Below are 21,590 nucleotides of genomic sequence, written 5' to 3'. Positions count from 1 at the left end.
TGCAGCGTGCAACTGTGTGGTGCGCGAGGGTGTGTGAAGGCATGGGAGTGTCTGCCGGCAGGGTTTGCCTTCGCGTCTGTGCCTTTTCGTAGGGGTACGGTTAAGTTTTCCATGGGAATTAGAATCACGAAGGCCACATGCAATTAAAAAATAAAAAGAAGACGAAGAAAAGAAAAGGCAAAACGCAAAGGGTGCTTTCTCACTGGAAACACAAATTTGCTTTGACATTTTAAAAGTACCATGGAGCTGAACAATGGGGAAACCAAGAAAGGCTCTGAATGGGCGGGTGGGGCCGCTGGGGAGCTGAAAAGAAGCCAGTGGCAAACACATCCAAAGTGGTAACTTCTTAAACCGCCTCTGAAAGGCGGAGGGCTCATGGCATTCATCTCCAGACCCGGAGGCCTGTCAGCCCCGCGGGCGGGGGCGGCAGGAAACAAGTCAGAGGGGAGAGTGGGGAAGGGATGAAGGGGGTGTTGGTGGCACAGAGTCCCTGCTGCTTTGGATCTCAGGATGATCCTTTCCAGGCGAAAACAGAGGAAAAACTCATGTGAGGGATTTTAAAGGAGCAGGAGTCCCTTTGGGGATCCCACAATTCAGATCTTAGAAAAGTACAGAGAGAAAAGCACATGAAAATGCTCTCCGCACTGGGAACTCTCAGGATTGGGTCTCAGAAGCCGCTGCCTGTTGGGAGCAGCCAGGCAGCCGGCCTCCTGGGGGAGGAAGAGCGAAGGCCACTGGAGGGAAGCCCCAGCCTTCCAACCCCCTCCCCTGGCTCTGTCAGTCTCACCTTGGACACAGACAGCCTGGAGTCCCTGGACAGAAGGTCTTCCACTTGGAACCAAAGAAGGCTTGAGTTCCACTGGTCTTCTGTGGATTATAACGGTTTCCGGAACTGCCTCAGAAAATCCAGGATCTATCTACAGACATGAAAGCAGTCCCCTTTCGCTATTTCTCTACTTCCTAAAACAACATGTGTTTATCATATATGCAAAAGAGGAAAAGGAAAACTCTTCCAGGTTGTAGGGTGAACCTCAGCTCAAACTTAGTATTGTGGGTCCTATACCTCCATCCTTAGCAAATCCTAAGGAAGGGGGAGTCACAATTTTATTCAATGGCATTACCTACGTGTTTGCAAACTTTAGGGCTGAGTATAGGTTTTGATGATGGTGTTGTTAACGGCTGCCACCCTCTGAGTACTTTATAGTTCCTAATACTGTCGCATTGTCATCGTCATACCTGTGTGAAAGGGTAAGGTTGTTACTGTTGCTGCCCCCATTTTCCCAGTTTTATTGAGATGTAACTGACAGACAGAATTTGTAAGTTTAAGGTGTACCACGTGTTGACTTGATGCACTCACATATTGCAAATCGATGACCATCGTGATGTGAGCTAACACCTCCATTGTGTTACATAACCACCATTTCATCTTTTAGTGAGGACATTTAAGATCTACTCTCTCAGCAATGATCACCCCCATTTCCCACGTGAGGAAACTGAATTTCTAAGGCCTGGATGTCCCTCCCCACCACACAGACTCTGAGTCACAGCCATGCTCTAGGTGGTTCACTCTGCTGTCCCATCCGTTCCTAACTGTTGCCTGTTTCCGAGTCTCCCAGGTACACGCCTGTCCTCAGCACTTTGCTTACATTATCTAAAGATCTCAGTTGGTCCTCAAAGCCACAAATGAAGGTAAGCAGACACTGCCTCCAACCCCAGCGCTTATGAGCTGGCTGCTGGCACGAAGTCGCATCCTCCTCAGACCTTCTGAAATGGCCTGAAGGAACCACTCGTGGGCATGACTGTGGTCATCACAGATGGCCATGTTGGGGGCCTAGGTCTCTTGTACTTCAAGGGTAACAGGAACCTCTAGATGACAGGGGAAATGAACTTGCAACCCCCATCATTCCTGCCAGCCCTGCTGTTCTCAGCAACAGGGACCAAACAGGTAGGAAATACAAAAGACTTTCCAAGTGATGTTCACAATTAATTGAAGGTAAACAGAGTTTTCCTGATTTTCTTTTTAACTCTAGAAAGTCAGAATTAAAATAAATGCCAATGTTTTAAAACAAATATTCTATTTTTTTCCCCTATGTCTACCAGGAAGGACAAGGCTAGCTGGACCCTGGATGATTTCTTTTTTAAAGCAACATAAAATAATAAAGACTAGGGTGCTCTCCTAGTAGAACCCAGTTCCAGGGCGAGAATTTTGGAGTTGTTTATATAGGACATTTCTTATCTGTATAAATCAAAGAACTTCTCTAGGTATTTTCAACGGATTGATCTCATCACGTAGAAGATTTATTAAAAAGAAATGCAGCTAGAGGAAAACAGGCCCCACTGCAATTACACATTAGTTTTATTTTATTTATTTTTTAAAAATAAAAACTGACTCCAAGTTTTTTAGTCATTGAAATGGTCCTGCACATCATGGATGTGATGTCATGACAGCCTCAGACAGGGGATGCTTTTGATGCATTATTAACCATAAAAAAGACATTAAATACCAGACTTGAATGCCATGGGGATGCATATTTCACTAGGAATTATTTTTCCATGTATGCTTCAAGTTTATTTTGGTAAACAGATGACTGGAGGCTGTCAGGGCTGGGGTGAGATTTATGTTCCCGTGGAATCTTCCTGAAAGGAGAGGAAATGGCTGGGACCTGTTGAACACCCACAGCAAAATGTAAATCTTTTCTTGGCTCCAGGGGAGGATGGGAAGTGCCACATAAGCAATCCCCCCGGGAACATGGTTTCCCAGCTGCGTGAGGATGCCCGCAGGGGAGCGCCCGGAGAGGGCATGAAGGGGACACACACGCCACTTCCTCCGGGAGGCAGAGGAGCAGAAACATCTGGACCCGCTGGCTGGCTTCGGGATGCCCCGTCAGATGCCTCGTGAGTGTCAGCTGAAAAGAGCGCCCTGAATTAAAATTCTCATCTCAGAGTCTACCCCATGTGGGGACCAAGAGTAGTTTCTCTGGGTACCGCTGGCACATTGCTGGCGATTCTGGTGAGGGACACTGAACTTATGGACCATGTGGGTTCTCTGATCCTTCGTCAACAGTGGAGGCACCAAGGTGGATGCCTACTAAACCCCACCTTGGGGCGGGGGAGGGTCTCTGCAGCCAGAGGCGCTAGCCCAGAAGTACAGTTACGATGGACCAGCTGGGACCTTGCTGGACCTGCAGGCGATTCCACAAAACCACAGATAAACCTGTCCACCTTTAGGGCCTGCTCCTGCCTTTTCTCCATTTGATATTTTTTAAAAAAAATCTCCTCTTAAAGACATATCCATTTTGGCAGATACTAATAGTCTAAGGTAGCCGCTCCAGGCTCATACACTCATGTGGAATGCAATAAATCCTGTTTAACATTGTTTCATGGAGACTTAGCTACAGATCCAGAGCCAAATGGCACACCTAGTCCATATGAGTCTGTCAGTGACTCTCCTGCTCTCATCTTGCCTCTGCCTGGGAAACTGTGAGTGCCAACAGATGCTACGACAACTCAAGGCCTGTAGGGTGGTCTTTATCAGGTCAATGATCCATGATTTGTACTAATGGGACAAGAGTGGCATGGAGAATGCCGAGGAAGAACAGAGAATGGCTTGGGAATGTATTTTTTCCTTGTAGTCTTCTCTTCTCAAACTTTGGTTGGGACTGATTTATCTTCTTTAATGATAGTCCAGTTCCTGAATAAGGCAGTGAATTGTATGTATGTTTGCCTTGGTTTCTTAGAGTAACAACTGGATCAGGACAGTTGCCTCTTCCAAGGTGGCTGATTCTAAGGCAGTGTTCCTCAACAGAGCACGACTGTGTTCCAGCAAGATATCTGCAATGCTTTAGAGACACTTTTGTCACAACTTGGGGTTTGGGAGGGGTGCGATAGATATCTAGTGAGTAGGGGCCAGAACATGCTGAACACCCATCAATGCACAGGATGGCCCTTCCACTACACAAAATGGCCTGCCCCAAAATGCCAGTTATGCTGAGGTTGGAAACCCTGTCCTGTAGGGCTGCAGAGCTAGCTACTGTGCCTGATGACTGGGAGCATTTGGGACTAAAGTTCAGCTGTGCACCATCCGAAATTGATTGCATTTCAAAATGAGGGAGGGGCTCGCCTGCTGATTTCCACTGGTAGGCGATTCACACCGGGTGGTCTGTGTAAAATGGCCAGTGCCATGATGTCCTCACCACTCTGAGACTCACAGAATGTGGCCGAGAACATGCCAGCAGTCCAAGCAGGTGTCATTCCACTCATTCTATGGCTGATGAGATGGAGACACGGGCCAGGTCAGTGACTTGCCGGAGGTCATCGCAGGAAGCAGTGACAGGGTTGGCAAGAGGCCACCACCTTTCCAGCTTTAGCCTCCATGTCCCAGTTGGTGTTAGAACCAGGAGGCATTATGGAAAACACACACTCCCTCCCCTGCTTCCTCTCTCAAGTATAGAGATATAGCAAAATGCAGGTTAAGTTGCCTTTAATCTTTAATTCATACACAAGGATGTGCTGCACTGAGTGATATAAAGAGTAAACTCCAGAGGCACCAAGTTCTGTAGGTTTGGCCAGATCTTCCTTTTCAAAGACAGACAGCCTGGGGAATCGCACAGATGGCCTTCCATGGCCCTCTTAGATTCTCTTTATGGAAAAATGCTTGCTTTTTATCAACTTCTTCCCCAACCTCTGATTCCCATAGGCAAACAGCAATTGAGGGAAGCACACTACCCTCTGGTCTGATGGCACTGGGGGACTCTGGCCACAGGGGAGGTGGCCATGGCTGCTGGCGGGAAGGTTGTTGGAGGTGGAGGGAGCAGGAGCAGTAGCTGTGATTGCAGAGGCTTAGGAAGCTGCTTTTTCTGCTTGGTGGAAGGATGTGGCCTGGGACCCATGAGGACGTCATTCATGCCAAGACCCTTGTAGGCATTTCTCCATTAAGTTCTATCAACCCAGCTACAGAAGAAAGAGACGACAATAACATCCACCCTGAAAATAGATGTGCGGAGACAATGACCTTGGGGCATAACTAACTAGAGAGGATGAAGTTGGGGAAGAACAGGACAAGTCTGAGTCCCCAGTAGGGACTTGAGGTCTAAAGCCAATGGGGTGACAGGAAAAGGGATTTTGACGCCAATAAAGCTAAGCAGCAGCAGGCGCAGCTGTTAGTGGCTCCTCGTTGAAACATTTGCCCTTCTTTTCATCCCAGTGCAGTCTGGCCAAGAAGTGAAGACAAGTCAATCCCAGCAGCTGAGTGGGCGGTGGTTCAATGTGTGGTGCCTGGAACCCTCTGAGCTGGAAACACTCCTTTGGGGATGAGAGGAGCACAGGCCGAGCAGAGCTTTGGAAATCTGGTTTCCAACCAGCTGGCCTTGGGGCCCTCTACACTTGAAGTCAGGGCAGCGGTGACCTTGATGGTCCCATTGGGTGGACCAGTGGGTCAGGCCCTTGGCTTCAATGCTGCTGTGTGTCAGTGTCTGAGGAATGGCTCAGCTTCTGCTCAAAGGGAGGCAGGGATGGCCTCCCAAAATGTTGCTGTGCTATCCAAACTATCCCTCGGGAGAGAACCACAAGCTACATCAAAGCCAGCCCGGACACCCAGAGTTGTCCTCATCTGCCAGACTGGATCACATTTTACAGACACAAGCTCTATGAATCCCAAAAGGGCTGGCTCTCTTCCCATTTGTTTCAACATAGATTTATGGGAGGGATTCCCACTGTTCTTTAAAATGCTCTCTCCCTGCATCCAGTACAGACATTCATTCATTTGGCCAAAGCCAACTTCGCTGAAATGAAAGTGTTAATTCATCCTTTACATGAGTATCTCACTCATTTTTGGGATGAATTACTTGCAAAAAAGCAACTAAATAAGCACCTTTTTGTTTATAGTGCCAAGCGAGGCATTTAAGACAGAACAGCAAGACAGAAGGATATGCTAAGGTCTCTAAGAGCTTCTTGCTGCCTGGAGAGCCCAGTGATTGGTCTGAGCAAGAAGTGTGGCTGAGTCATCAGTTCTGAATATACCCAGAGACAAGAAAAAATAGATGCATTTGGTCTGGAGAGAATGCTGCCCTAGATAAGGTAGTAAGAAGTCTTGCCCCGTGGAACACACTTGCACCTCTCATTTTAAGAAGGGTCTCCAGTTTGTACCCACAGCACAGGTGGGTGCGGAGCCATCTCCTGCTCCTAGACTTGGGTGATCTTAGGGACAACAGCCAATGGGGAGAGGAAGCTCTCACAGGATGGGTGCCCTCGGGTGGTGCTGAGGAGAGCACTAAGAATGAAGGATCCCAATGGTTACCATCCACTGAGTACAAATTATGTGCTTTGCACAAGTACGATTTCGTCGCATTCTCGTAATAACCCATAGGGTGGGTACTTTTTTGGTGATGCGGATGCTCAAGAACAAAAGAGTTTAAGTGACCTGCCCAGCACAGTAGTGGCTCTAGAACTAGAACCCTTAAATTTGGGCAAGATGCCATGCTTTTGATTTCCATTTGTCCCTTCACCCCCCACTCATATAGCATAGAACTTAGAACTCTGACAGGTGAGAGAGAGTTGTGAGATTTTGGTTTGTTTTGTATGACTGTGGGTGGCATTGAGGTCTTTATACTACATCTTTGATGGCCACTAACAGAACCACTTTCATGCTGATGGATGTTCCCAAAGGGTGAACAGAGCACAGCCTGGGACTCAGAGGCCCCGGGACCCTGGGTGAGAATCCCTAGTGACTTCTGTAGAAAGACTGAGAATTTGCAAGGCAGCGTCCCGTGACTGCAGAGAATGGGAATGGCCACGTGCTGGAGCAATGTCAGAAATGCTGACCTGAGTTTCCGTCCAAAAGTACCCCAGTTTTTGGTGGAAAACTTCCTCAGTTTTCTGAGTTACTTCAAACTAAGTTTTAGAGGTGCTTGCAATTAAGTTTAATAGATATTGGTGCATTACCGTTAAAGTTTTATCAGAAATTGGCACTTGCCCCTTGAAATATGTACGTAAACTATTCCCTGATGTGTTACCTTTCAAGTGTGTTGCTGAACAGAAATCTTTTTCTGTAGAAATACATCTCTGAAATTTTAATGTCCATCAGATGAAAAATATATGATTCCACCTACAAAAATTCTGTTTATAATTCTTTCTTTTTTTTCAGGAGCATATTAAGTAAAATATGACTGTGTACAGCAATGATTTCATGGGTGGGACCATAAATATATGTATGTGTGTGTGTGTGTGTGCATGTGTGCATGTGCTTGAGTTATATAATGTTTAAAATTTGTTTATTGATTTTTTTATTGTTTAAAGTACTACATATAGTAGTATATATATTTCCTTCCCCCCCATTGACCTCCCCGGAGCCTTCCCTACCCCCTGTCGCATGCCCTCATCCCACTCCCAGTGTCTTGTGTCCATTGGTTGTGCTTATACGTATGCATACAAGCACTTTGGTTGATATCTTCCCTCCTCCCCCCCACTGCTGCTGCAACACTCCCCAGCCTTCCCACTGTAATGTGACAGTCTATTTGGTGCTTTATTGACGCTTTATCTATCTTTTTATTCATCAGGAGGTTATAATGTTCTTTATTTTCCATAAATGAGTGAGATCATGTGGTATTTTTCTTTCACTGCCTGGCTTATTTCACTTAACATAATGCTCTCCAGATCCATCCATGCTGCTGCACATGGTAAGAATTCTTTCTTTTTTTATAGCAGTGTAGTATTCCATTGTGTAGATGTACCATAGTTTCCTAATTCACTCATCTGCTGATGGGCATTTAGGCTGTTTCCAAATCTTAGCTATGGTGAATTGTGCTGCTATAAACATAGGGGTGCATATATCCTTTCTAATTGGAGTTTCTAGTTTCTTGGGATATATTCCTAGAAGTGGGATCACCGAGTCAAATGGGAGTTCCATTTGTAGTTTTTTTTTTAGGAAACTCCATACTGTTCTCCACAGTGGCTGCACCAGTCTGCATTCCCACCAGCAGTGCACGAGCTTTCCATTTTGTCGGCATCCTTATCAGCACTTGTTGTTTGTTGATTTGTTGATGATTGCCATTATGACAGGTGTGAGATGGTTCTGCATTGTCATTTTGGTTTGCATCTCTCAGATAATTAGTGACTTTGAGCATGTTTTCATACGTCTCTTGGCCTTCCTTCTGTCTTCTTTAGAAAATATTCTATTTAGATCCGTTGCCCATTTTTTTTAGTAGGTCATTTATCTTCCTTTTATTAAGTTGTATAAGTTCCCTGTAGATGTTGGAGATTAAACCTTTATCAGTGATAACATTTGCACATATGTTCACCCATTCAGTGGGCTTTCTTGTTGTTTGGTTGATGGCTTCTTTTGCTATGCAAAAGCTTTTTATTTTGATGTAGTCCCATTTGTTTATTTTCTCTTTAGCTTCTGCAATGGAAGCTAAAGTACTTGCTTTGGCATAGGTCTGAGATTTCTCTGCCTGTGGATTCCTCTAGTATTTTTTTTTTCCTATTAGATTTATTTATTTATTTATTTATTTATTTATTTATTTATTTATTTATTTTTAAATAATTCTTTTTATTTTTCAATTACAGTTGACACACAATATTATATTGGTTTGAGGTGTACAATGTAGTGATTAAACATTTGAATAAATTATGATAATTTAAGTCCTCTAGTATTTTTATAGTTTACCATCTTATGTTTAAGTCCTTTATCCATTTTGAGTTTATTTTTGTGTATGGTGTAAGTTGGTGATCTAGTTTCATTTTTTTGCATGTATCTGTCCAATTTTCCCAACACCATTTATTGAAGAGAATGTCTTGACTCCATTGTATGTTCATCCCTCCTTTGTCAAATATTAATTGAACATAGTGGTTTGGACATTGTAATGATGTTGATTCTACCAATCTATGAACATGATATGTTCTTCCATATGTTTATATCTTCCTCTGTCTCTTTTTTCAGTGTCCTATAGTTTTCCACGTATACTTATTTTACCTCCTTAGTTAAGTTTATTCCTAGGTATCTTAATTTTTTTGGTGCGATGGTAAATGGGATTTTTTTTTAATTCTCTTTCTGTAAGTTCACTATTGGTGTATAGAAATGCTATAGATTTCTTGGCATTAATTTTGTATCCTGCTACATTGCTGAATTCATTTATTAAGTCTATGAGTTTTTTGATGGAGTCTTTCAGGTTTTTTATGTACAATATCATGCCATCTGCAAATAAGGACAGCTTTACTTCTTCTTTTCCAATTTGGATGCCTTTTATTTCTTCTTCTTGTCTAATTGCAATGGCTAATTCTTCCAGTACTATGTCAAACAGCAGTGGTGAGAGTGGGCATCCCTGTCTTGTTTCTGTTCTTAACGGAAAATGGTTTTAGTTTTTGGCCATTGAGTATGATGTTGACTGTGGGTTTATAATATATGGCTTTTATAATGTTGAGGTATGATCCTTCTATTCCCACCTTGTTTTGGGTTTTTATTAAGAAAGGGTGTTGGATTTTGTCAAATGCTTTTTCTGCATCAATTCATATGACTATGTGATTTTTATCTCTCAATTTGTTTATATGATGTTTATTGATTTGTGGATATTGTATCATCCTTGCATTCCTGGGATATATCCTATTTGGGCATGGTGTATGATCTTTCTGATATATTGCTGTATCTGATTTGTTAGGATTTTGTTGAGCATATTGGCATCTATGTTCATGAGGGATATTGGCTTATAATTCTCTTTCTTTGTGTTGTCTTTATCTGCTTTTGGTATTAGGTTGATGCTGGCTTCAAAGAATGAGTTTGGAAGTGTTCCTTCCTCTTGAATGTTTTGGAATAGTCTGAGGAGGATAGGTTTTAGTTTTTCCTTGAATGTTTGGTAAAACTCCCATGTGAAGCCATCTGGCCCTGGGCTTTTGTTTGCAGGAAGCTTTTTGATGACTGCTTCAATCTCTTCCATAGTTATTGGCCTATTGAGATGCTTTCTTCCTGATTGAGTTTTGGAAGGTATATTTTTCTAGGAATATGTCCATTTACTCCAGGTTGACCAGTTTTTTGGAATAGAGTAGTTCATATTATTTTTAATAATACTTTGTATTTCAGTGGGGTCTGTTGTTATTTCTACTCTTTCATTTCTGATTTTGTTTATTTGGGTCCTTTCTCTTCGCTTCTTGGTGAGCCTGGCTAGAGGTTCATCAATCTTGTTTATCCTTTCAAAGAAACAGTTCTTGATTTTGTTGATCTTTTGTAATTTTTTTTGTCTCAATGTCATTTATCTCTGCTCTGATCTATATTATTTTCTTCCTTCTGCTTACAGTGGACTTTTCTTGTTGCTCTCTAACTCATTGAGTTGTAGGGTTAGGTCATTTATTACCCTTTTTTGTTTTGTTTTGTTTTTGTTTTCAGTAGGCTTGAGGAGCTATGAACTTCCCTCTCAAGACAGCTTTTGCTGTGTCCCATAGATTTTGGATTGTTGTGTTTTCATTGTAATTTGTTGCCATGATTTTTTTTATTTCTTCTTTAATCTTTCTGGTAACCCTGTCATTGTTATAATAGCATGCTGTTTAGTCTCCATGTGTTTGATTTCTTTGGATTGTTATTGTAGTTGATTTCCAGTTTTATGCCACTGTGATCTGAGAAGATGCTTGATATGATTTCTATCTTCTTGAATTTGAAGAGACTTTGCTTATGACTCAACAGATGGTCTATTTTTGAAAATGACTCATGTGCATTTGAGAAGAATGTTTATTCTGTGGCTTTGGGGTGAAATGTTCTGAAGATGCCAATTAATTCCATCTGGTCTAATGAGTCCTTTAGGATTGATGTTTCTTTGCTGATTTTTTGTTTATAGGATTTGTCCAATGGTAATAGTGGGTATTAAAGTCTCCTAATATGATTGTACTGCTGTCAATCTCTCTCTTGATATCCTCTAGTTTTTTTGTTTGTTTGTTTTGTTTTTTTTTAATGTATTTGGGTGCTCCTGTATTGGGTGCATATGTGTTTACCAGAGTTATTTCTTCTTATTGGATTGCTCCCTTTAGTATTATGAAGTGGCTTTCCTTTTTTCATTATGTTCTTCACTTTGAGATCTATTATAATTTGTCAGATATAAGTATTGTTAACCCCGTGTTTTTTGTTTTTGTTTTTGTTTTTGTTTCTTTTTCATTTCCATTCACCTGAAAAACCTTTTTCCATCCCTTTATCCTCAGTCTGTGTGTGTCTTTTTTTTTGAGGTGGGTTTCTTGTAGACAGCAGATATGTGGGTCATGTTTTCTTATTCAATCCATTACCCTATGTCTTTTGATTGGGGCATTTAATACATTTACATTTAAAGTTATTATTGATGGGTACTTGTTTGTAGCCGTTTTTATACTTTACTGCTGTGTCCTTCTTAGCTTCCCTTTTCTTTTCTTTTTTTTTTTTTTTAACAGCAGACCCTTTAGCATTTCTTGAATTGCTGATTTGGTGGTAACAAACTCCCTTAGACCTTTTTTTTGTCTGTGAAGCTCCTGATTTCACCCTTAATTTTGATTGATAGCCTTGATGGGTATAGTATTCTTGGATTCAAGACCCTTCCTTTGTAAGACTTTGTATATTTCATTCCATTCCCTTCAGGCCCGATGTGTTTCTGTTGAGAAATCAGTCATTAGTCTGATGGGGGATCCTTTGTAGGTAACTTTCTGTCTCTCTCTGGCTGCTTTTAAGATTCTTACTTTGTCATTGGTATATGCCAATTTAATTATAATGTGCCTTGACATCAATCTTTTGGGGTTCATTTTGCTTGGGACTTTGTGAGCTTCTTGGATTTCTGTGGGTTTTTCTTCCCTATATCAGGGGAGTTTTCTGTCATTATTACTTCAAACAGGTTTTTTATTCCTTGCTCAGTTTCCTTTTCTTCTGGCACCCTTATTTTTATTTTATTTTTTTAATATATTTTATTGACTTTTTTACAGTGAGGAAGAGAGAGAGCTAGAGAGCTAGAAACGTTGATGAGAGAGAAACATCAACCAGCTGCCTCTGCAACCAATGTACATGCCCTTGACTGGAATCGAACCTGGGACCTTTCAGTCCGCAGACCAACGCTCTACTGCTGAGCCAAACCGGCTTTGGCTTCTGGCACCCTTATTATGCAGATGTTGTTTTGTTTTGTGTTGTCCAGAAGTTCCCTTAGGCTCTCCTCCTGCTTTTTAATTTTTTTTTTCCTAGAAGCTGCTCTACTTGGGTATTTTTTTTACCTTGTCTTCTAGCTCACTGATGTGGTCCTCCGCTTCTTCTAGTCTACTCTTGATGCTTTTTATTGAGTTCTTTATAGCAGCGATGTCATTTTTCACTTTTTCTTGGTTCTTCTTCATTTCCTCTTGTTTCTTACACATATTGTCAAATTTATCTTCCATTCTTCTCATCCAACTTACCGTATTTTCCAGTGTATAAGACGACCCACTAACTCAGCCAATCCAAGCAGGCTTTTTATGCATGCAAATTATACATGTTCTGTACCCAAAGCTACACTGTGTTCTAGTAAAAAGCCTGCTCAGATTGGCCAGAGTCAGAGAGGCGGTCTATTAAAAAAAGAACTGGTGTTGCCTCAGAAGTGGGGAATAGTCTTATACAGCGAATATAGGCCTGAACCTAAGTTTTAAGTGTAAAATCAGGGGGTTTTATACGCCGAAAAATACGGTATGATCATTTCTCTAAATTCTTTCTGTGATGTGTTGCTTGCCTCCATTTCTTTTACTTCCTTTTCTGGTGATGCCTGATTTTCTTCATATGCGGGCTGTTTCTTTGTCTTCCCATGATCTCTCTTCTCCGGGTGTCTGGTTATGTAATTCTCTCTCTCTTTTTTGTGAGGGAGTATAGAGCTCCTCTGAATCCACATGCTTGAGTCACTTGGGGATCGGTGTTCTCGGGTTTGCAACTGTTCAGTGGGTGCCATAGTTTTAGGTTCCAGGGGCTTCTCAGGCATCCGATAACATCCACTTTACCCTTCAAGATGGCACGGTCTCTGTGTCTGAGCAGGTCACTCTGGGAGGGAATCAAGCAGCAGTGGGGGCTGCCCGGTCAGAGGAGCCCTGTCCAGCAGTCACCACAGTCTCCTGGAGTATAGCTGTCCCTCAACTCACCAACAAACATTCCCCGTGCGACTATACACTCTCCCTTTGCTTTCTAACTCACATACTCTCTTGCAGTCTGCCTTCCAGTCGGCAGCCATCTTCAAACTCTGTTTAAAAATTTTTAAATGAACTGTCAACATAACATCCTGGGGATAGTACATAAATTCAGATTGATGACTTGTTGAAAAAATTGAATCTTTTGAACCCTGGGAGAATGTTTCAAGACAGTAGAACCTTCCACCTTCTGATGGAGCAGGTGCTCTGCAGGCTGCCAAAGCCCCGGCATCCTTACTTCTGTCCACATCATGCATTTGCATGGCCTGCCTGGCCCCTGAGCTATTTAAGGTTGTGGCCTCCAGTCAATATCACAGCAGGTGCCTCCATATGTTGAAATAACTTTCCTTGGTTTCTTCCTTGATACACATAATTTCCACTGTGGTTAAAACTAAAGAAAAGAATGATCAAAGACCTCCAAGACATAGGCAGGCAGCCTACCAAAGACTTTCTAACAGAAGTAAATGTCAGAGAACTCATTTATCCTCTAAGGTCCCATGCTCTGGGCTCACACTATACTCATCAACACAAGGATGTAGACCAGATGACCCAGCTCTGTTTCACAAGGCCCCTTTCCTTCTGCTTTCCTTCTTTCTGCTCAGCCCTGCCCGGTCCTCCTCTCCCTCCCCCTCCATCACTCACAGCTGCAGAAGACTGCCTTTATCCCATTCCGTCCCTGCCTCATACTTTGCCTCAGGGCAAGGTCTATAGAGTTAAGACTGGCAATGGCCTGAGAGAAGAGGCCGATGAGCCCCTGGGGCTGCTATTAGTATTGGACTTTAGACACATTATGAGTTAAATAGGCTTTTGTGGGCTGACTGGGAGCTACAACCGCCTCACATATTACTGTTTCTAAGAGGATATTTAGCCGAGGTTCCCAACAACAGACTCACAAATGAACTCCACAACATAGCCCATTAGTAAATTTAATGCTTCTAAACTCTAGAAGATAATTGGGCCTCTCAAGCTTTCTTAGGATGAGACCTGGTCCTCTCTGCACTTTCCTATTGAAAAGCAATAATTTAGACTCACTTACAGATTTTAAGAGGAGTGCCCCATTTACCAATATTAGCTGAGGGCCTACTGCGTGCAAGGAACTGAGTGAGGAACTGAAAACAAAGAGTGAAATGCTGCCTCTTAGCAGTCTACAATTCAGTGTGTGGGGTAGGGTGACGTGGAGCAAAAAAGAGGCAAGAGGAGCAAACTGAATACTAGGTAGTTATGAATGATATAAAAGAATGCCATGGAGATTTAGAAAATAGCAGGAGTTGAGATATTCTCATGAAGGAGGTGGCTGGGAAATGAAAATGAAAAATAGGCAGTATTTCAAGAGGCCCTTTCCACAAATGATGTGGGATTCCCCAAGCATTCCAGACAGAGGAAACAACACAAACAGCAGCATGGAGTGAAAAATTTCCCAGGTATTCAGGGAGCTGGGGGAGGCTGGGCTGGCGGAATGTGACCCCTGCAGAAGGGGGTGATGGAAGATTAGTCTGGTGGGTGGGCCATGCTGTTGGAGGCCCTGGGCACAAAGCTTAGCACTGCCACATGTCTGTCTGTAACAGGCACATTGGGGCCTGGGCAGGATGGACTGGAGGGTGGCAAGATGTGGAAAGACTAGTTAACAAGCTCTTATAATTAGCAAAAGATAATAAATAGCTTTAAGGGGAACCGGAAGAGAGTGGCAATAGGAATGGGAAAAAAAAAGGTTACATGTGAGAATATTTATGGTTGGGGAAATCTCAACAACTTCCTTAGATATTGGTAAGGATGATTATTATCCCTATATCATTTATCTAACAATATTATTGTTATATAACCACTCTATTACTCACTGAACAAGTATTTAAATGCCTTGGGGCATTTTTTTCTTCATGCTATACACCTGATTCACACACAGGTAAATAATCCAAAGTCAAATAGAGGAGAAATCACGTGTTCTAGGATGATTTACACAAATAAGATGCTCTGTGTATTATCAATATTTCTCAAATTGCTCATTAGCATGAAAAATGCTCCAAGAAAGAAGAGATTCAGAAGCCAAATGCTTAATGGCCTTCTTGTAGGTCCCAATACCCATTCAATGTATTAAAGACTCTGATAAGTCCTGAGATTCAAAACCACAAAAACAAAAACAATAATAATTAAAAAAAACAACCCTGCAAACATTTTACCTTCACAGTTCAAACTTTAAAAATGCATTTTGAAAAAATATTTTTACCAAGTATTATATAAATTATAAGCATAGACCCCCACATGCAATTATTCCTATTAGATCATTTTCAATCTACAACCATCATCTCAAAGGTAAATGAAAGGCACTATATAACTCATAGTGAGATGCAAAAAGAGATGATTTCTTTTTTAAAATGTTTTTTAAAAACTGATTTGAGACAGAGAGAGAGAAGATAAGGGAGAGAGAGAGACTGGTAAGAGAAATATCAACTGGTTGCCTTCCTCACACACATATCCCATGAGGGACAAAACTTACAAGCTGGGCATGAGCCCTGACAAGGAATCAAACCCACGACCTTTCAGTGCAAGGCATGATGATCAATCAACTGAGCCACACCAGCCAGGGCCAGAGATAATTTCTATAATCAACCGTTCATTCATGTATTAGAGATCTATCAAGCACCTACTATGTGCAAGGCACTGGGCTTGGTACTAGAGATATAGTACCAAGTTGATTAAGAGAGAAATGTGTTTCTATCTTAAAGAAATAAACTCACAGTTTAATCAATAACACAGAAACTTCACAATAACTTGTGACAAGTTGGCTACTCATTCTTCCACCCTCAATTTCCCTGTGGTCTTCCAAATTATATTACATAAAGCAATTTTATAGTGAAATATCAAGTTCCTTATTTAAAACTAGAGGCCCAGTGCACAAAATCTGTGCATGGGGGTGGGGATGGGGAAGGGGTCGTGGTGTCCTTCAGCCAAGCCTGCACCCTCTCCACTCTGGGACCCCTCAAGGGATGTCTGACTGCCCATTTAGGCCCAATTCCGGTGGGCCTAACTGGGCAGTCAGACATCCCTCTCACAATCCAGGACTGCTGGCTCCCAACTGCTTGCCTGCCTGCCTGACTTCCTGATTGCCCCTAACTGCTTCTGCCTGCCAGCCTGATCACCTCCTAACCACTCCCATGCCAGACTGATTTATGTCTAACTGCTCCTCTGCCAGCCTGTTTGCCCCCAACTTCCTTCCTCTGCCAGCCTGGTCACCCCTAACTGTCCTCCCCTGCAGGGTTGATCACCCCCAATTGCCCTCCCTTGCAGGCCTGGTGCCTCCCAACTGCCCTCCCTTGCTTGCCTGATCACCACAACTGCCCTCCCTGCAGGCCTGGTCCCTCTCAACTGCCCTCCCCTACTGGCCATCTTGTGGTGGTCACCTTGTGTCCACATGGGGGCAGCATATTTGACCACATTGGGGCAGCAATCCTGTGTGTTGGAGTGATGGTCAATCTGCATATTACTCTATTATTAGAAAGGATGAAGAATTAAGCCCTGACCAGTTTGGCTCAGTGGATAGAGTGTCAGCCTGCGGACTGAAGGGTCCCAGGTTCGATTCCAGTCAAGGGCATGTACCTTGGTTGCAGGCACATCTCCAGTAGGGGGTGTGCAGGAGGCAGCTGATCAATGTTTCTCTCTCATCAATGTTTCTAAGTCTCTGTCCCTCTTCCTTCCTCTCTGTAACAAAACCAATAAAATATATTTTTTAAAAGGAGGAATTAAGAGGTAGAATCCTAAACCAGTGTCTTCCTCTATGTGTTAGCAGATCTGAGAATAGACTACTAGTTGGGAAAAAGAGTTTAACAAGTACTGATTCAAATAAAAAGAGTTGAGGGATAATTGTGATTTTATTTCTCCCTGCAATTTTCTCTTCCTAAACAGAGGTCTGGAGACCACTGCCCATGACCAGCTCTGGGGCATCTTGCCTCGCTCAGGATGCACACTTCACTCCGGGAGCCAACCCTTTGTAGTTGCAAATGTTTCTCCCTCAGTACTTTTTTAAACGATGTCTGATGTTCTAACATGTTTTTAAACAATGTCTGATCTCTGGTGTATCTAAAAAATAGGCAAAATAAACTGTAATCTCTAATTGTATATTTAAAATGTCAATAAAAACGGTCTCTGGGTTGAAAATCAGTAGAAACAGAGTCAGACTAGAAGAGATGAGAATAATTTTTTAGTCTTAAGACCTGGATGTTTTGTGAGCTTTATAGAGAGGATAAGAGTGAAACTTCAGCACTTCAAAAATCCTGTTAAAACCCATATTTTACATCCAGTGTAATTCAGCAACCATTAAGCCTTAAGTGGGTATTAAGCCTGATACAAAGTAAAGAAACTAAGAGTAGAAACACACACTGTGGATTCTCCAGTCGGGGAGGAAGGGCTGAGTCATCTGTTTCCAGGGCCAGGCAAAGATTAAAGACCGCATCCCAAATGGGGCTGCCTTCTCCCCGAACCTCAGCCTTCCCCTTCAATGTGCTTCTCAGTGTGGGAAGTACTATTAATGTCAGTATTGCTGGTACTCGTAAAAGATTCATGGATCATTTCAACCCTTCTTGAATTCCCCTGTTGCTACCCAGTGTTCCTCTTACTAGCGGGCAGTTTGGTGATACCAGCTGCAGATCTGCCACAACCAAACCTCCTGTCACAGAATCACAGTGGTTCAGAGCTGACAGGGCATTTCAGGAAGAGGAAACTGGAGCTCAGAGAAGGACAGTGACTTATTCAAAGGCACACGGTGAGCCCAGGCTAGAATCTCCATAGGTCCTATAATTTCTTTGTTATCCCCCATCCCCTACCTTCTCTTCCTTTCCAATTAAAAGAAAACCTATCTGCAGAGACCTTTTAGGTTTAGGCTAGACAAAGTCCTATAAGGGGAGGACATAAGTTATGTGGATTGTTAGACCGAAGGTCTTGGGAGTTCCAGTAACAAATGCAGAAAGAACAGGAATTGGAAAGCCACCATCAGAACACCAGAGTGACCACTGCAGCAGGCAGGATGTTACTACTGATGGTAAAAACCAGCAGACAGGAGTTTGAGGAGAAACAGGACATTCTCAGAGTCTCCAAGTGCTTCTCCCTAAGACATTTATTAATTACTAAGGGGAAAATAGTAACCGTACGGTGAGAACACTCAGCAGGTACCATCTTAGCCACGGGATCAAAGTTAATATCTACGACAAGACAGATGGACTTCCTGGACCCCGATAGAAGGCATATAGGAAAGGACATCCCACCTGTGCTATTCCTGCACAAAATGCATTCCCTCATTCTGACCATGAGAAAACACCGGGCATGACAATAGAGGGCCATGCTACAGAATAACTGGGTGATGCTGTGCCGGGAGTCAAGGTCGTGAAACATAAGGGAAGAGACCGAGGAACTCTTGCAAGTTAGAGTCTAAAGAGACGTAACCGTGCAATGACATGTGGGGTCCTGGTTTGGATCGCGAAACAGAAAAAGAACATTGGGTGGACAAATGGGTGAAAACCAAGAAGACTGTAGTTTTGTTAATAATACTGTACAGCTATTAATTCCTCAGTTTTAATCTTTATACTACGGTTGTTTGTGAGGTCCATATTAGGGAATGCTGGGAAACTGAGCAATTTTTGCAAATTATCTGGGCATAGAGGGAATAAATGCCGATGGAAAAAAATAAAAATAAAACCAAATAAATGGCATAGAACAGACTAATGAATTTCAAAGGGAAGGCAGGGGTGGTGGAGTTGGGAGGAAATTAACCAGAGAACTTAGATTATACGCATAGTCATGGACAGGCAATAGTCTGGGGAAGGCCTGGGAGGAGCAGGTGTGGGGTGGAGGGTGTCAATGAGGAAAAAAAGGGAGGGGGACATCTGTAATACTGTCAACAATAAAGATAATTTTAAAAAAATATAATGATTTCAAAATAAAATTTTAAAAAATGAGTAAAAAAAGACTGTGGGAGGCAGGGAAAGGAAAGAGGGTGGGTAATGGGATAGAGATCTAGCACCACAGCTGACTGTTCCTTCTAGAATCTTCTAGAGCTGAGGCCACCGGGAATTTGCCATTCCCCTCTTGGGTTAATCTGAACTCATGTGCTATTCTAGCCATAACAGAAGGTAAACAAACCTCTGAGAATAAGCCCCGAGTATGGAAGGAATGAAAGATGCTCCTGATTTCCTCATCAGCGGAGCTGGGACCAGTGGAGCAGGGAGTGATGTCAAGTGTTGCTAGGACTAGCAGGGGTGTGAGGCTCACCTGGAATGGGGATCCCATTATCACAGAACAAGACCGGAAGGGGAAGCCAGCCAAGAAGAGGGAGGGGAGAGGACCTTTGCCCACATCATATTTACATGCTGTATGTATGTTTCTGACCATAAGATGTGTTCGTGGAAACATCTTCCTCATTTATAAATGTATCACTGAGGGGTGTGTGCAAGAGAGACGGAGACATGTCAGCATCCCAAAGGAAACAGCCCTGCATTCCAATATGTACACCAAGCTCAGCACATGCTAGTGATGTATCTGCGGGAGGGGTGGAGATGTGGTTTTGTTGGTATTTCCAAATGCAAAACAGGTCTCTCTTCCCCTCTGTTTGGTTGTCACTGCTTTCCAACAGAATGAAAATGCCTGAATCCAAGACATGTTGCCAGAAACATGCTTGGCAAACATTTCAATTCCTTTGTATGGAAAATAAGCATTTCCTCCGATGGGCACTTTTCCGCATCCACTCTCTCTGATTCCCTGGGTAACAATGGCCACCGTGAGCCCAGATCTGTGGACATGGTAGACATTCCAGATCCTTATAGCTCACGGAAGATTAACACAGACGTCAAACTGACGTTACCAATTTACGGGATTTAAACACTCAGCTGTAGAGTAAACAAAGTCCAGTGGCAGGGTTTAGACAATGTCAGTGATGTTCAACAATGCAACCCAGATGTCAGGGAATGCAGACTTCACAAACGTATGCTTCTCATTGCATCGGTCATGAGCAAAATGTAAGTGGGTCAGACAGGCTAATGAAGGAAAGAAGAATGCATAATGACTGGGTGACTTTTATGGGGCAGATATTATAGCGGGTACTTTCAATACATTATTGCATTTAAAAAAATTTGCAGTGAGGTAGCTATTATTTCTATCTTATTGATGAGGAGATGAGGCTCAGACTCTGCAGTGTGCCCCGGTAACCCAGTTGGTGAATGGCAAAGGTAGGAATTAACCTGTGTGGGTATGTCTTGAAAGTCTTTGCTCTTTCCAAAAGTCAACACTGACCACATATAACAATCCCTTGCTTCAAACCTTCCAATTTCTCAGATAACTACTATCTCAGCTAATGTCTGAGCTAACTTTTGGTGCCTGGGGGGTGGCACCTGCCTTCTTCTCTGGTCTTGTCTTCTGCCATGCAGAAGGAAAAGCAAGTCACCCAAGGCTGGGGCTCTCTCACAAAGCAGCGTCCTGAGCCTCCCCACATCAGCCAGAATTAATGCTATGTGTTTCTTCCTTCCCAGGTCCGCTGACTATTCCCTGTCCATGACTCTATGCTCTGTGCTTCACAACTGTTTGCCAAGTGAATTAATGGATGGATGAATGAATGAATGAGTGAGTGAATGGATATTTCAAATACTTTGGTAATCAATATTTTAAATTTTTTTAAAATATTTTTTTATTGATTTTTCACAGAGAGGAAGAGAGAGGGATAGAGAGTTAGAAACATCAATGAGAGAGAATCATCGATCAGCTGCCTCTTGCACACCCCCCACTGGGGATGTGCCCGAAACCAAGGTACATGCCCTTGCCCGGAATCGAACCCGGGACCTTTCAGTCCGCAGGCCGATGCTCTATCCACTGAGCAAAACCGGTTCCGGCAATATTTTAAAATTTTTATATAACATCCTAGGTAAGTGCTATGAGTATTACAACTCTTTGTGAATAATTCATTAAAGCATAATTCCTAAAGATCCATATTAGACATGATTCAGTGGTAAACCAGGGTGATTGTGTTCCCTCTACCCAGGGGGGACCATTTTGGCTGTCACAGCTGGGGCAGAGGGTGCTACTGGCATCCAGTGGGTAGATGCCACGGATGGTGCTAAGCATCCTATAACGCACAGGGCAGTCTCCACAACCCCGACAAAGAATGATGTCCATAGTGCCCACGTTGACACCCCATAGACATGCTCCCCGCATTGTGAAATAGCTTTCTGCAATCTTTCCTCATGTGTAGAGGTGATTTTTTTTTCTGCTTTAATTCAGATTTTGGATCAGCTAGGCTGGCTTTCACTGCCTGAATCTGTCCCACCAAGGACTGTTAAAATTTTCCTGGGGATATGCTTCTAGAAAGGTCAGAAATACTTTTTGTTCCGTAGGAATGTTTTTGCATATTCGTTGACTATCAACTGGTCATCGTCGTCTGTAACTCAAATAACATAATGAATTCAGCATTTAAATTATTTACCCAG

Source organism: Pipistrellus hanaki, assembly GCF_964339955.1.
Source record: "Pipistrellus hanaki genome assembly, chromosome: 15".
NCBI classification, from domain to species: Eukaryota; Metazoa; Chordata; class Mammalia; order Chiroptera; family Vespertilionidae; genus Pipistrellus; species Pipistrellus hanaki.
Note: the sequence above shows the minus strand (reverse complement) of the source record.